Below are 15,420 nucleotides of genomic sequence, written 5' to 3'. Positions count from 1 at the left end.
CTCACATTTCTGTGGCAGAAAGGTCTGGAATCTGAGAGGAGCCAGAAATTTCCTTCCAGCCAGCGTTCCCCCAAGTCTCCCGATAAAAATGATACCTCACTTGTGTGGGTAGGCCTAGCGCCCGCGACAGGAAACGCCCCAAAGCGCAGCATGGACACATCCACATTTTTGAAAGAAAACAGAGGTGTTTTTTGCGAAGTGCCTACCTGTAGATTATTGCCTCTAAGTCAGCCGGCACCTAGGGAAACCTACCAAACCTGTGCATTTCTGAAAACTAGAGACCTAGGGGAATCCAAGATGGGGTGACTTTTGGGGCTCAGAGAAGTTTCTGTTACCCAGAATCCTTTGCAAACCTCAAAATTTGGCTAAAAAAACACGTTCCTCACATTTCTGTAGCAGAAAGTTCTGGAATCTGAGAGGAGCCACATATTTCCTTACAGCCAGCGTTCCCCCGAGTCTCCCTATAAAAATGATACCTCACTTGTGTGGGTAGGCCTAGCGCCCCCGACAGGAAACGCCCCAAAGCGCAGCGTGGACACATCCACATTTTTGAAAGAAAACAGAGGTGTTTTTGCGAAGTGCTTACCTTTAGATTTTGGCCTCTAGCTCAGCCGGCACCTAGGGAAACCTACCAAACCTGTGCATTTCTGAAACCTAGAGACCTAGGGGAATCCAAGATGGGGTGACTTGTGGGGCTCGGACCAGGTTCTGTTACCCAGAATCCTTTGCAAACCTCAAAATTTGGCTAAAAAAACACATGTTCCTCACATTTCTGTGGCAGAAAGTTCTGGAATCTGAGAGGAGTTACAAATTTCCTTCCACCCAGCGTTTCCCCAAGTCTCCCGATAAAAATGATACCTCACTTGTGTGGGTAGGCCTAGCGCCCGCGAAAGGAAACGCCCCAAAGCGCAGCGTGGACACATCCAAATTTTTGAAAGAAAACAGAGGTGTTTTTTGCGAAGTGCCTACCTGTAGATTTTGGCCTCTAGCTCAGCCGGCACATAGGGAAACCTACCAAACCTGTGCATTTCTGAATACTAGAGACCTAGGGGAATCCAAGATAGGGTGACATGTGGGGCTCGGACCAGGATCTGTTACCCAGAATCCTTTGCAAAACTCAAAATTTGGCTAAAAAAACACATGTTCCTCACATTTCTGTGGCAGAAAGTTCTGGAATCTGAGAGGAGCCACAAATTTCCTTCCAGCCAGCCTTCCCCCAAGTCTCCCGATAAAAATAATACCTCACTTGTGTGGGTAGGCCTAGCGCCCGCGACAGGAAAAGCCCCAAAGCGCAGCATGGACACATCCAAATTTTTGAAAGAAAACAGAGGTGTTTTTTGAGAAGTGCCTACCTGTAGATTTTGGCCTCTAGCTCAGCCGGCACCTAGGGAAACCTACCAAACCTGTGCATTTCTGAAAACCAGGGACCTAGGGGAATCCAAGATGGTGTGACTTGTGGGGCTCGGACCAGGTTCTGTTACCCAGAATCCTTTGCAAACCTCACAATTTGGCTAAAAAAACACATGTTCCTCACATTTCTGTGGCAGAAAGTTCTGGAATCGGAGAGGAGCCACAAATTTCCTTCCAGCCAGCGTTCCCCCAAGTCTCCCGTAAAAATGATACCTCACTTGTGTGGGTAGGCCTAGCGCCCGCGACAGGAAACGCCCCAAAGCGCAGCATGGACACATCCAAATTTTTGAAAGAAAACAGAGGTGTTTTTTGCGAAGTGCCTACCTGTAGATTTTGGCCTCTAGCTCAGCCGGCACCTAGGGAAACCTACCAAACCTGTGCATTTCTGAAAACTAGAGACCTAGGGGAATCTAAGATGGGGTGATTTGTGGGGCTCGGACCAGGTTCTGTTACCCAGAATCCTTTGCAAACCTCAAAATTTGGCTAAAAAAACACATGTTCCTCACATTTCTGTGGCAGAAAGGTCTGGAATCTGAGAGGAGCCAGAAATTCCCTTCCAGCCAGCGTTCCCCCAAGTCTCCCGATAAAAATGATACCTCACTTGTGTGGGTAGGCCTAGCGCCCGCGACAGGAAACGCCCCAAAGCGCAGCATAGACACATCCAAATTTTTGAAAGAAATCAGAGGTGTTTTTTGCGAAGTGCCTACCTGTAGATTTTTGCCTCTAAGTCAGCCGGCACCTAGGGAAACCTACCAAACCTGTGCATTTCTGAAAACTAGAGACCTAGGAGAATCCAAGATGGGGTGACTTGTGGGGCTCGGACCAGGTTCTGTTACCCAGAATCCTTTGCAAACCTCAAAATTTGGCTAAAAAAACACATGTTCCTCACATTTCTGTGGCAGAAAGGTCTGGAATCTGAGAGGAGCCAGAAATTCCCTTCCAGCCAGCGTTCCCCCAAGTCTCCCGATAAAAATGATACCTCACTTGTGTGGGTAGGCCTAGCGCCCGCGACAGAAAACGCCCCAGAGCGCAGCATGGACACATCCAAATTTTTGAAAGAAAACAGAGGTGTTTTTTGCGAAGTGCCTACCTGTAGATTATTGCCTCTAAGTCAGCCGGCACCTAGGGAAACCTACCAAACCTGTGCATTTCTGAAAACTAGAGACCTAGCGGAATCCAAGATGGGGTGACTTTTGGGGCTCGGAGAAGTTTCTGTTACCCAGAATCCTTTGCAAACCTCAAAATTTGGCTAAAAAAACACGTTCCTCACATTTCTGTGGCAGAAAGTTCTGGAATCTGAGAGGAGCCACAAATTTCCTTACAGCGAGCGTTCCCCCGAGTCTCCCCATAAAAATGATACCTCACTTGTGTGGGTAGGCCTAGCGCCCCCGACAGGAAACGCCCCAAAGCGCAGCGTGGACACATCCAAATTTTTGAAAGAAAACAGAGGTGTTTTTGCGAAGTGCTTACCTGTAGATTTTGGCCTCTAGCTCAACCGGCACCTAGGGAAACCTACCAAACCTGTGCATTTCTGAAACCTAGAGACCTAGGGGAATCCAACATGGGGTGACTTGTGGGGCTCGGACCAGGTTCTGTTACCCAGAATCCTTTGCAAACCTCAAAATTTGGCTAAAAAAACACATGTTCCTCACATTTCTGTGGCACAAAGTTCTGGAATCTGAGAGGAGTTACAAATTTCCTTCCACCCAGCGTTTCCCCAAGTCTCCCGATAAAAATGATACCTCACTTGTGTGGGTAGGCCTAGCGCCCGCGAAAGGAAACACCCCAAAGCGCAGCATGGACACATCCAAATTTTTTAAAGAAAACAGAGGTGTTTTTTGCGAAGTGCCTACCTGTAGATTTTGGCCTCTAGCTCAGCCGGCACCTAGGGAAACCTACCAAACCTGTGCATTTCTGAAAACTAGAGACCTAGGGGAATCGAAGATGGGGTGACATATGGGGCTCGGACCAGGATCTGTTACCCAGAATCCTTTGCAAAACTCAAAATTTGGCTAAAAAAACACATGTTCCTCACATTTCTGTGGCAGAAAGTTATGGAATCTGAGAGGAGCCACAAATTTCCTTCCAGCCAGCGTTCCCCCAAGTCTCCCGTAAAAATGATACCTCACTTGTGTGGGTAGGCCTAGCGCCCGCGACAGGAAACGCCCCAAAGCGCAGCATGGACACATCCAAATTTTTGAAAGAAAACAGAGGTGTTTTTTGCGAAGTGCCTACCTGTAGATTTTGGCCTCTAGCTCAGCCGGCACCTAGGGAAACCTACCAAACCTGTGCATTTCTGAAAACTAGAGACCTAGGGGAATCCAAGATGGGGTGATTTGTGGGGCTCGGACCAGGTTCTGGTACCCAGAATCCTTTGCAAACCTCAAAAATTGGCTAAAAAAACACATGTTCCTCACATTTCTGTGGCAGAAAGGTCTGGAATCTGAGAGGAGCCAGAAATTCCCTTCCAGCCAGCGTTCCCCCAAGTCTCCCGATAAAAATGATACCTCACTTGTGTGGGTAGGCCTAGCGCCCGCGACAGGAAACGCCCCAAAGCGCAGCATGGACACATCCAAATTTTTGAAAGAAAACAGAGGTGTTTTTTGTGAAGTGCCTACCTGTAGATTATTGCCTCTAAGTCAGCCGGCACCTAGGGAAACCTACCAAACCTGTGCATTTCTGAAAACTAGAGACCTAGGGGAATCCAAGATGGGGTGACTTTTGGGGCTCGGAGAAGTTTCTGTTACCCAGAATCCTTTGCAAACCTCAAAATTTGGCTAAAAAAACATGTTCCTCACATTTCTGTGGCAGAAAGTTCTGGAATCTGAGAGGAGCCACAAATTTCCTTACAGCAAGCGTTCCCCCGAGTCTCCCAATAAAAATTATACCTCACTTGTGTGGGTAGGCCTCGTGCCCCCGACAGGAAACGCCCCAAAGCGCAGCGTGGACACATCCAAATTTTTGAAAGAAAACAGAGGTGTTTTTGCGAAGTGCTTACCTGTAGATTTTGGCCTCTAGCTCAGCCGGCACCTAGGGAAACCTACCAAACCTGTGCATTTCTGAAACCTAGAGACCTAGGGGAATCCAACATGGGGTGACTTGTGGGGCTCGGACCAGGTTCTGTTACCCAGAATCCTTTGCAAACCTCAAAATTTGGCTAAAAAAACACATGTTCCTCACATTTCTGTGGCAGAAAGTTCTGTAATCTGAGAGGAGCCACAAATATCCTTCCAGCCATCGTTCCCCCAAGTCTCCCAAAAAAAATGATACCTCACTTGTGTGGGTAGGCCTAGCGCCCGCGACAGGAAACGCCCCAAAGTGCAGCATGGACACATCCAAATTTTTGAAAGAAAACAGAGGTGTTTTTTGCGAAGTGCCTACCTGTAGATTTTGGCCTCTAGCTCAGCCGGCACCTAGGGAAACCTACCAAACCTGTGCATTTCTGAAAACTAGAGACCTAGGGGAATCCAAGATGGGGTGATTTGTGGGGCTCGGACCAGGTTCTGTTACCCAGAATCCTTTGCAAACCTCAAAATTTGGCTAAAAAAAAACATGTTCCTCACATTTCTGTGGCAGAAAGGTCTGGAATCTGAGAGGAGCCAGAAATTTCCTTCCAGCCAGCGTTCCCCCAAGTCTCCCGATAAAAATGATACCTCACTTGTGTGGGTAGGCCTAGCGCCCGCGACAGGAAACGCCCCAAAGCGCAGCATGGACACATCCAAATTTTTGAAAGAAAACAGAGGTGTTTTTTGCGAAGTGCCTACCTGTAGATTATTGCCTCTAAGTCAGCCGGCACCTAGGGAAACCTACCAAACCTGTGCATTTCTGAAAACTAGAGACCTAGGGGAATCCAAGATGGGGTGACTTTTGGGGCTCGGAGAAGTTTCTGTTACCCAGAATCCTTTGCAAACCTCAAAATTTGGCTAAAAAAACACGTTCCTCACATTTCTGTGGCAGAAAGTTCTGGAATCTGAGAGGAGCCACAAATTTCCTTACAGCGAGCGTTCCCCCGAGTCTCCCAATAAAAATGATACCTCACTTGTGTGGGTAGGCCTAGCGCCCCCGACAGGAAACGCCCCAAAGCGCAGCGTGGATACATCCAAATTTTTGAAAGAAAACAGAGGTGTTTTTGCGAAGTGCTTACCTGTAGATTTTGGCCTCTAGCTCAGCCGGCACCTAGGGAAACCTACCAAACCTGTGCATTTCTGAAACCTAGAGACGTAGGGGAATCCAACATGGGGTGACTTGTGGGGCTCGGACCAGGTTCTGTTACCCAGAATCCTTTGCAAACCTCAAAATTTGGCTAAAAAAACACATGTTCCTCACATTTCTGTGGCACAAAGTTCTGGAATCTGAGAGGAGTTACAAATTTCCTTCCACCCAGCGTTTCCCCAAGTCTCCCGATAAAAATGATACCTCACTTGTGTGGGTAGGCCTAGCGCCCGCGAAAGGAAACGCCCCAAAGCGCAGCGTGGACACATCCAAATTTTTGAAAGAAAACAGAGGTGTTTTTTGCGAAGTGCCTACCTGTAGATTTTGGCCTCTAGCTCAGCCGGCACCTAGGGGAAACCTACTAAACCTGTGCATTTCTGAAAACTAGAGACCTAGGGGAATCGAAGATGGGGTGACATGTGGGGCTCGGACTAGGATCTGTTACCCAGAATCCTTTGCAAAACTCAAAATTTGGCTAAAAAAACACATGTTCCTCACATTTCTGTGGCAGAAAGTTCTGGAATCTGAGAGGAGCCACAAATTTCCTTCCAGCCAGCGTTCCCCCAAGTCTCCCGATAAAAATAATACCTCACTTGTTTGGGTAGGCCTAGCGCCCGCGACAGGAAAAGCCCCAAAGCGCAGCATGGACACATCCAAATTTTTGAAAGAAAACAGAGGTGTTTTTTACGAAGTGCCTACCTGTAGATTTTGGCCTCTAGCTCAGCCGGCACCTAGGGAAACCTACCAAACCTGTGCATTTCTGAAAACTAGAGACCTGGGGGAATCCAAGATGGGGTGATTTGTGGGGATCGGACCAGGTTCTGTTACCCAGAATCCTTTGCAAACCTCAAAATGTGGCTAAAAAAACACATGTTCCTCACATTTCTGTGGCAGAAAGTTCTGGAATCTGAGAGGAGCCACAAATTTCCTTCCAGCCAGCGTTCCCCCAAGTCTCCCGATAAAAATGATACCTCACTTGGGTGGGTCGGCCTAGCGCCCGCGACAGGAAACGCCCCAAAGCGCAGCATGGACACATCCAAATTTTTGAAAGAAAACAGAGGTGTTTTTTGCGAAGTGCCTACCTGTAGATTTTGGCCTCTAGCTCAGCCGGCACCTAGGGAAACCTACCAAACCTGTGCATTTCTGAAAACTAGAGACCTAGGGGAATCCAAGATGGGGTGACTTGTGGGGCTCGGACCAGGTTCTGTTACCCAGAATCCTTTGCAAACCTCAAAATTTGGTTAAAAAAACACATGTTCCTCACATTTCTGTGGCAGAAAGTTCTGGAATCTGAGAGGAGTTACAAATTTCCTTCCACCCAGCGTTTCCCCAAGTCTCCCGATAAAAATGATACCTCACTTGTGTGGGTAGGCCTAGCGCTCGCGAAAGGAAACGCCCCAAAGCGCAGCGTGGACACATCCACATTTTTGAAAGAAAACAGAGGTGTTTTTTGCGAAGTGCCTACCTGTAGATTTTGGCCTCTAGCTCAGCCGGCACCTAGGGAAACCTACCAAACCTGTGCATTTCTGAAAACTAGAGACCTAGGGGAATCCAAGATGGGGTGACTTGTGGGGCTCGGACCAGGTTCTGTTACCCAGAATCCTTTGCAAACCTCAAAATTTGGCTAAAAAAACACATGTTCCTCACATTTCTGTGGCAGAAAGGTCTGGAATCTGAGAGGAGCTACAAATTTCCTTCCAGCCAGCGTTCCCCCAAGTCTCCCGATAAAAATGATACCTCACTTGTGTGGTTAGGCCTAGCGCCCGCGACAGGAAACGCCCCAAAGCGCAACGTGGACACATCCAAATATTTGAAAGAATACAGAGGTGTTTTTTGAGAAGTGTCTACCTGTAGATTTTGGCCTCTAGCTCAGCCGGCACCTAGGGAAACCTACCAAACCTGTGCATTTCTGAAAACTAGGGACCTAGGGGAATCCAAGATGGTGTGAGTTGTGGGGCTCGGACCAGGTTCTGTTACCCAGAATCCTTTGCAAACCTCAAAATTTGGCTAAAAAAACACATGTTCCTCACATTTCTGTGGCAGAAAGGTCTGGAATCTGAGAGGAGCCACAAATTTCCTTCCAGCCAGGGTTCCCCCAAGTCTCCTGATAAAAATGATACCTCACTGGTGTGGGTAGGCCTAGCGCCCCCGACAGGAAACGACCCAAAGCGCAGCGTGGACACATCCAAATTTTTGAAAGAAAACAGAGGTGTTTTTGCGAAGTGCTTACCTGTAGATTTCGGCCTCTAGCTCAGCCGGCACGTAGGGAAACCTACCAAACCTGTGCATTTCTGAAAACTAGAGACCTAGGGGAATCGAAGATGGGGTGACTTGTGGGGCTCGGACCAGGTTCTGTTACCCAGAATCCTTTGCAAACCTCAAAATTTGGCTAAAAAAACACATGTTCCTCACATTTCTGGGGCAGAAAGTTCTGGAATCTGAGAGGAGCCACAAATTTCCTTCCAGCCAGCGTTTCCCCAAGTCTCCCGATAAAAATTATACCTCACTTGTGTGGGTAGGCCTAGCGCCCGCGAAAGAAAACGCCCCAAAGCGCAGCGTGGACACATCCAAATTTTTTAAAGAAAACAGAGGTGTTTTTTGCGAAGTGCCTACCTGTAGATTTTGGCCTCTAGCTCAGCCGGCACCTAGGGAAACCTACCAAACCTGTGCATTTCTGAAAACTAGAGACCTAGGGGAATCCAAGATGGGGTGAATTGTGGGGCTCGGACCAGGTTCTGTTACCCAGAATCCTTTGCAAACCTCAAAATTTGGCTAAAAAAACACATGTTCCTCACATTTCTGTGGCAGAAAGGTCTGGAATCTGAGAGGAGCAACAAATTTCCTTCCAGCCAGCATTCCCCCAAGTCTCCCGATAAAAATGATACCACACTTGTGTGAGTAGGCCTAGCGCCCCCGGCAGGAAACAACCCAAAGCACAGCGTGGACACATCCAAATTTTTGAAAGAAAACAGAGGTGTTTTTACGAAGTGCTTACCTGTAGATTTTGGCCTCTAGCTCAGCCGGCACCTAGGGAAACCTACCAAACCTGTGCATTTCTGAAAACTAGAGAGCTAGGGGAATCCAAGATGGGGTGACTTGTGGGGCTCGGACCAGGTTCTGTTACCCAGAATCCTTTCCAAACCTCAAAATTTGGCTAAAAAAACACATGTTACTCACATTTCTGTGGCAGAATGTTCTGGAATCTGAGAGGAGCCACAAATTTCCTTCCAGCCAGCGTTCCCCCAAGTCTCCCGATAAAAATGATACCTCACTTGTGTGGGTAGGCCTAGCGCCCGCGACAGGAAAAGCCCCAAAGCGCAGCATGGACACATCCAAATTTTTGAAAGAAAACAGAGGTGTTTTTTGCGAAGTGCCTACCTGTATATTTTGGCCTCTAGCTCAGCCGGCACCTAGGGAAATCTACCAAACCTGTGCATTTCTGAAAACTAGAGACCTAGGGGAATCCAAGATGGGGTGACTTGTGGGGCTCGGACCAGGTTCTGTTACCCAGAATCCTTTGCAAACCTCAAAATTTTGCTAAAAAAACACATGTTCCTCATATTTCTGTGGCAGAAAGGTCTGGAATCTGAGAGGAGCCACAAATTTCCTTCCACCCAGCGTTCCCCCAAGTCTCCCGATAAAAATGATACCTCACTTGTGTGGATAGGCTTAGCGCCCGCGACAGGAAACGCCCAAACACGCAACGTAGACACATCCACATTTTTGAAAGAAAACAGAGGTGTTTTTTGCGAAGTGCCTACCTGTAGATTTTGGCCTCTAGCTCAGCCGGCACCTAGGGAAACCTACCAAACCTGTGCATTTCTGAAAACTAGAGACCTAGGGGAATCCAAGATTGGGTGACTTGTGGGGCTCGGACCAGGTTCTGTTACCCAGAATCCTTTGCAAACCTCAAAATTTGCCTAAAAAAACACATGTTCCTCATATTTCTGTGGCAGAAAGTTCTGGAATCTGAGAGGAGCCACAAATTTCCTTCCAGCCAGCGTTCCCCCAAGTCTCCCGATAAAAATAATACCTCACTTGTGTGGGTAGGCCTAGAGCCCGCAAGAGGAAACGCCCCAAAGCGCAGCGTGGACACATCCACATTTTTTAAAGAAAACAGAGGTGTTTTTTGCGAAGTGCCTACCTGTAGATTTTGGCCTCTAGCTCAGCCGGCACCTAGGGAAACCTAACAAACCTGTGCATTTCTGAAAACTAGAGACCTAGGTGAATCCAAGGAGGGGTGACTTACGGGGCTCGGACCAGGTTCTGTTACCCAGAATCCTATGCAAACCTCAAAATTTGGCTAAAAAAACACATGTTCCTCTCATTTCTGTGGCAGAAAGTTCTGGAATCTGAGAGGAGCCACAAATTTCCTTCCAGCCAGTGTTCCCCCAAGTCTCCCGATAAAAATGATACCTCACTTGTGTGGGTAGGCCTAGCGCCCGCGACAGGAAACGACCCAAAGCGCAACGAGGACACATCCAAATATTTGATAGAAATCAGAGGTGTTTTTTGCGAAGTGCCTATCTGTAGATTTTGGCCTCTAGCTCAGCCGGCACCTAGGGAAACCTACCAAACCTGTGCATTTCTGAAAACTAGAGACCTAGGGGAATCCAAGATGGGGTGACTTGTGGGGCTCGGACCAGGTTCTGTTACCCAGAATCCTTTGCAAACCTCAAAATTTTGCTAAAAAAACACATGTTCCTCATATTTCTGTGGCAGAAAGTTCTGGAATCTGAGAGGAGCCACAAATTTCCTTCCACCCAGCGTTCCCCCAAGTCTCCCGATAAAAATGATACCTCACTTGTGTGGGTAGGCTTAGCGCCCGCGACAGGAAACACCCAAACACGCAACGTAGACACATCCACATTTTTGAAAGAAAACAGAGGTGTTTTTTGCGAAGTGCCTACCTGTAGATTTTGGCCTCTAGCTCAGCCGGCACCTAGGGAAACCTACCAAACCTGTGCATTTCTGAAAACTAGAGACCTAGGGGAATCCAAGATGGGGTGATTTGTGGGGCTCGGACCAGGTTCTGTTACCCAGAATCCTTTGCAAACCTCAAAATTTGGCTAAAAAAACACATGTTCCTCATATTTCTGTGGCAGAAAGTTCTGGAATCTGAGAGGAGCCTCAAATTTCCTTCCAGCCAGCGTTCCCCCAAGTCTCCCGATAAAAATAATACCTCACTTGTGTGGGTAGGCCTAGAGCCCGCAACAGGAAACGCCCCAAAGCGCAGCGTGGACACATCCACATTTTTTAAAGAAAACAGAGGTGTTTTTTGCGAAGTGCCTACCTGTAGATTTTGGCCTCTAGCTCAGCCAGCACATATGGAAACCTACCAAACCTGTGCATTTCTGAAAACTAGAGACCTAGGGGAATCCAAGACGGGGTGACTTGTGGGGCTCGGACCAGGTTCTGTTACCCAGAATCCTTTGCAAACCTCACAATTTGGCTAAAAAAACACATGTTCCTCACATTTCTGGGGAAGAAAGGTCTGGAATCTGAGAGGAGCCACAAATTTCCTTCCAGCCAGCGTTCCCCCAAGTCTCCCGATAAAAATGATACCTCACTTGTGTGGGTAGGCCTAGCGCCCGCGACAGGAAACGCCCCAAAGCGCAGCGTGGACACATCCAAATTTTTGAAAGAAAACCGAGGTGTTTTTTGCGAAGTGCCTACCTGTAGATTTTGGCCTCTAACTCAGCCGGCACCTAGGGAAACCTACCAAACCTGTGCATTTCTGAAAACTAGAGAGCTAGGGGAATCCAAGATGGGGTGACTTGTGGGGCTCGGACCAGGTTCTGTTACCCAGAATCCTTTGCAAACCTCAAAATTTGGCTAAAAAAAACACATGTTCCTCACATTTCTGTGGCAGAAAGGTCTGGAATCTGAGAGGAGCTACAAATTTCCTTCCAGCCAGCGTTCCCCCAAGTCTCCCGATAAAAATGATACCTCACTTGTGTGGTTAGGCCTAGCGCCCGCGACAGGAAACGCCCCAAAGCGCAACGTGGACACATCCAAATATTTGAAAGAATACAGAGGTGTTTTTTGAGAAGTGCCTACCTGTAGATTTTGGCCTCTAGCTCAGCCGGCACCTAGGGAAACCTACCAAACCTGTGCATTTCTGAAAACTAGAGACCTAGGGGAATCCAAGATGGGGTGACTTTTGGGGCTCAGAGAAGTTTCTGTTACCCAGAATCCTTTGCAAACCTCAAAATTTGGCTAAAAAAAACACGTTCCTCACATTTCTGTGGCAGAAAGTTCTGGAATCTGAGAGGAGCCACAAATTTCCTTACAGCGAGCGTTCCCCCGAGTCTCCCAATAAAAATGATACCTCACTTGTGTGGGTAGGCCTAGCGCCCCCGACAGGAAACGCCCCAAAGCGCAGCGTGGACACATCCAAATTTTTGAAAGAAAACAGAGGTGTTTTTGCGAAGTGCTTACCTGTAGATTTTGGCCTCTAGCTCAGGCCGGCACCTAGGGAAACCTACCAAACCTGTGCATTTCTGAAACCTAGAGACGTAGGGGAATCCAACATGGGGTGACTTGTGGGGCTCGGACCAGGTTCTGTTACCCAGAATCCTTTGCAAACCTCAAAAGTTGGCTAAAAAAACACATGTTCCTCACATTTCTGTGGCACAAAGTTCTGGAATCTGAGAGGAGTTACAAATTTCCTTCCACCCAGCGTTTCCCCAAGTCTCCCGATAAAAATGATACCTCACTTGTGTGGGTAGGCCTAGCGCCCGCGAAAGGAAACGCCCCAAAGCGCAGCGTGGACACATCCACATTTTTGAAAGAAAACAGAGGTGTTTTTTGCGAAGTGCCTACCTGTAGATTTTGGCCTCTAGCTCAGCCGGCACCTAGGGAAACCTACCAAACCTGTGCATTTTTGAAAACTAGGGACCTAGGGGAATCCAAGATGGTGTGACTTGTGGGGCTCGGACCAGGTTCTGTTACCCAGAATCCTTTGCAATCCTTAAAATTTGACTAAAAAAAACACATGTTCCTCACATTTCTGTGGCAGAAAGTTCTGGAATCTGAGAGGAGCCACAAATTTCCTTCCAGCCAGCGTTCCCCCAAGTCTCCCGATAAAAATGATACCTCACTTGTGTGGGTAGGCCTAGCGCCCGCGACAGAAAACGCCCCAAAGCGCAGCATGGACACATCTAAATTCTTGAAAGAAAACAGAGGTGTTTTTTGCGAAGTGCCTACCTGTAGATTTTGGCCTCTAGCTCAGCCGGCACCTAGGGAAACCTACCAAACCTGTGCATTTCTGAAAACTAGAGACCTAGGGGAATCCAAGATGGTGTGATTTGTGGGGCTCGGACCAGGTTCTGTTACCCAGAATCCTTTGCAAACCACAAAATTTGGCTAAAAAAAACACATGTTCCTCACATTTCTGTGGCAGAAAGGTCTGGAATCTGAGAGGAGCCAGAAATTTCCTTCCAGCCAGCGTTCCCCCAAGTCTCCCGATAAAAATGATACCTCACTTGTGTGGGTAGGCCTAGCGCCCGCGACAGGAAACGCCCCAAAGCGCAGCATGGACACATCCAAATTTTTGAAAGAAAACAGAGGTGTTTTTTGCGAAGTGCCTACCTGTAGATTATTGCCTCTAAGTCAGCCGGCACCTAGGGAAACCTACCAAACCTGTGCATTTCTGAAAACTAGAGACCTAGGGGAATCCAAGATGGGGTGACTTTTGGGGCTCAGAGAAGTTTCTGTTACCCAGAATCCTTTGCAAACCTCAAAATTTGGCTAAAAAAACACGTTCCTCACATTTCTGTAGCAGAAAGTTCTGGAATCTGAGAGGAGCCACATATTTCCTTACAGCCAGCGTTCTCCCGAGTCTCCCAATAAAAATGATACCTCACTTGTGTGGGTAGGCCTAGCGCCCCCGACAGGAAACGCCCCAAAGCGCAGCGTGGACACATCCACATTTTTGAAAGAAAACAGAGGTGTTTTTGCGAAGTGCTTACCTTTAGATTTTGGCCTCTAGCTCAGCCGGCACCTAGGGAAACCTACCAAACCTGTGCATTTCTGAAACCTAGAGACCTAGGGGAATCCAAGATGGGGTGACTTGTGGGGCTCGGACCAGGTTCTGTTACCCAGAATCCTTTGCAAACCTCAAAATTTGGCTAAAAAAACACATGTTCCTCACATTTCTGTGGCAGAAAGTTCTGGAATCTGAGAGGAGTTACAAATTTCCTTCCACCCAGCGTTTCCCCCAAGTCTCCCGATAAAAATGATACCTCACTTGTGTGGGTAGGCCTAGCGCCCGCGAAAGGAAACGCCCCAAAGCGCAGCGTGGACACATCCAAATTTTTGAAAGAAAACAGAGGTGTTTTTTGCGAAGTGCCTACCTGTAGATTTTGGCCTCTAGCTCAGCCGGCACATAGGGAAACCTACCAAACCTGTGCATTTCTGAATACTAGAGACCTAGGGGAATCCAAGATAGGGTGACATGTGGGGCTCGGACCAGGATCTGTTACCCAGAATCCTTTGCAAAACTCAAAAATTGGCTAAAAAAACACATGTTCCTCACATTTCTGTGGCAGAAAGTTCTGGAATCTGAGAGGAGCCACAAATTTCCTTCCAGCCAGCCTTCCCCCAAGTCTCCCGATAAAAATAATACCTCACTTGTGTGGGTAGGCCTAGCGCCCGCGACAGGAAAAGCCCCAAAGCGCAGCATGGACACATCCAAATTTTTGAAAGAAAACAGAGGTGTTTTTTGAGAAGTGCCTACCTGTAGATTTTGGCCTCTAGCTCAGCCGGCACCTAGGGAAACCTACCAAACCTGTGCATTTCTGAAAACCAGGGACCTAGGGGAATCCAAGATGGTGTGACTTGTGGGGCTCGGACCAGGTTCTGTTACCCAGAATCCTTTGCAAACCTCACAATTTGGCTAAAAAAACACATGTTCCTCACATTTCTGTGGCAGAAAGTTCTGGAATCGGAGAGGAGCCACAAATTTCCTTCCAGCCAGCGTTCCCCCAAGTCTCCCGTAAAAATGATACCTCACTTGTGTGGGTAGGCCTAGCGCCCGCGACAGGAAACGCCCCAAAGCGCAGCATGGACACATCCAAATTTTTGAAAGAAAACAGAGGTGTTTTTTGCGAAGTGCCTACCTGTAGATTTTGGCCTCTAGCTCAGCCGGCACCTAGGGAAACCTACCAAACCTGTGCATTTCTGAAAACTAGAGACCTAGGGGAATCTAAGATGGGGTGATTTGTGGGGCTCGGACCAGGTTCTGTTACCCAGAATCCTTTGCAAACCTCAAAATTTGGCTAAAAAAACACATGTTCCTCACATTTCTGTGGCAGAAAGGTCTGGAATCTGAGAGGAGCCAGAAATTCCCTTCCAGCCAGCGTTCCCCCAAGTCTCCCGATAAAAATGATACCTCACTTGTGTGGGTAGGCCTAGCGCTCGCAACAGGAAACGCCCCAAAGCGCAACGTGGACACATCCAAATTTTGGGAAGAAAACAGAGGTGTTTTTTGCGAAGTGCCTACCTGTAGATTTTGGCCTCTAGCTCAGCCGGCACCTAGGGAAACCGACCAAACCTGTGCATTTTTGAACACTAGAGATCTAGGGGAATCCAAGATGGGGTGACTTACGGGGCTCGGACCAGGTTCTGTTACCCAGAATCCTTTGCAAACCTCAAAATTTGGCTAAAAAAACACATGTTCCTCACATTTCTGTGGCAGAAAGTTCTGGAATCTGAGAGGAGCCACAAATTTCCTTCCACCCAGCATTCCCCCAAGTCTCCCGATAAAAATGATACCTCACTTGTGTGGGTAGGCCT

The sequence above is a fragment of the Pleurodeles waltl genome, chromosome 2_2 (genome assembly GCF_031143425.1).
Source record: "Pleurodeles waltl isolate 20211129_DDA chromosome 2_2, aPleWal1.hap1.20221129, whole genome shotgun sequence".
In the NCBI taxonomy this organism is placed as follows: Eukaryota; Metazoa; Chordata; class Amphibia; order Caudata; family Salamandridae; genus Pleurodeles; species Pleurodeles waltl.
Note: the sequence above shows the minus strand (reverse complement) of the source record.